Source organism: Pan troglodytes, chromosome 4, assembly GCF_028858775.2.
Source record: "Pan troglodytes isolate AG18354 chromosome 4, NHGRI_mPanTro3-v2.0_pri, whole genome shotgun sequence".
NCBI lineage: Eukaryota > Metazoa > Chordata > Mammalia > Primates > Hominidae > Pan > Pan troglodytes.
In genome coordinates this window covers 24793936-24795415 of record NC_072402.2, presented here as the reverse complement: position 1 = coordinate 24795415, position 1480 = coordinate 24793936, and the positions used below count along the sequence as shown (strand labels likewise).

The following is a 1480-nucleotide window of genomic DNA, read 5'->3' as shown; positions in this document are numbered from 1 at the left end:
ACAACGATTTCCAGAGGAAGAGAGAACATCTGTCCTGACAACTGTTTGGCAAGAGCAAGAAAATTTCCCAGAAATCCTCCCCAAATTATTCTTGTATCCTTCTGGCGAGTATTGGGTCATTTGCCCATCCTCAAACTATTCATGGTGGCCAAGGTGATAAGATTAAGCTAACCAAGGCTCACTGTTTATTAGCTCATACATACCTCAAGGCTAAAAGTTGTGGAGTAGGGAACACTATTACCATGAAGGAGGGGTACAAAGTTGGACAGAGACACCTATGTTAGAACTTATGCAATCAGGAAGAACCTTCATTAATTTTGATAATCCTCTCAGTTGCTATTTCACGTACAGAAACAAATACTTTTAGGGTTGCCCTTCCCTTTTCTTCACAAGGATGATTTTTTTTTTTTTTGAGATGGAGTTTTGTTCTTGCTGTGCAGGCTGGAGTGCGATGGTGCAATCTTGGTTCATCACAACCTCTGCCTCCTGAGTTCAAGTGATTCTCCTGCCTCAACCTCCCGAGTAGCTGGGATTACAGGTGTGCACCATCATTTATTTTTAGTAGAGATGGGGTTTCACCATGTTGGTCAGGCTGGTCTCGAACTCCTGACCTCAAGTGATCCACTTGCCTCAGCCTCCCAAAGTGCTGGGATGACAGGTGTGAGCCACCACGCCTGGCCAAAGATGAAATTTTAATAGTAAAAGGAGAAGATAAGCAGCACTGGTAACACCAGCATCCCCACTTTCTTGTCTTTATCAGCTTGGGCTGTCATTACAAAACACCATAGACTAGTTGGCTTAAGCAACATGAATTTATTTTCTTCCAGTTCTGGAGGCTGGGAAGTTCTAGATCAAGGTGCAGGCTGTTTCCACAGGAGGCCTACGTGCTGCCACTGTGCTGCTGCCATGTCTCTAGTGATCCCTGAAAAGTTCCAGCATATTTTGAGAGTATTCAACACCAACATTGATGAGTGGTGTAAAATAACCTTTGCCATCACTGCCATTAAGGGTGTGGGTCAAATATATGCTCATGTGGTGTTGAGGAAAGCAGACATCGACCTCACCAGCAGGGTGGGAGAACTCACTGAGGATGAGGTAGAATGTGTGATCACCATGACGCAGAATCCACACCAGTACAAGATCCCAGGCTGGTTCTTGAACAGACAGAAGGATGTAAAGGATGGAAAATATAGCCAGGCCCTAGCCAATGGTCTGGACAACAAGCTCCATGAAGACCTGGAGTGACCCAAGAAGATTTGGGCCCAAAGAGGGCTGTGCCACTTCTGGGGCCTTCATGTCCGAGGCCAGTACACTAAGACCACTGGTTACCGTGGCTGTACTGTGGGTGTGTCCAAGAAGAAATAAGTCTGTAGGCCTTGTCTGTTAATAGTTTATATACCTTAAAACAAACAAACAAAACAAAACAAAAAAATGGTGCAGGCTGACTCAGTTCCCCAGTGAGGGCCCTCTTCCTGCCTTG

The 1480-nt window shown here is 45.3% G+C and overlaps 1 pseudogene; it reads left to right on the top strand.

Annotated features, from left to right (window-relative positions):
* Window positions 1-906: 906 nt before the first annotated feature.
* LOC471482 (small ribosomal subunit protein uS13-like) lies at window positions 907-1365 on the top strand (annotated as a pseudogene).
* Window positions 1366-1480: the final 115 nt, after the last annotated feature.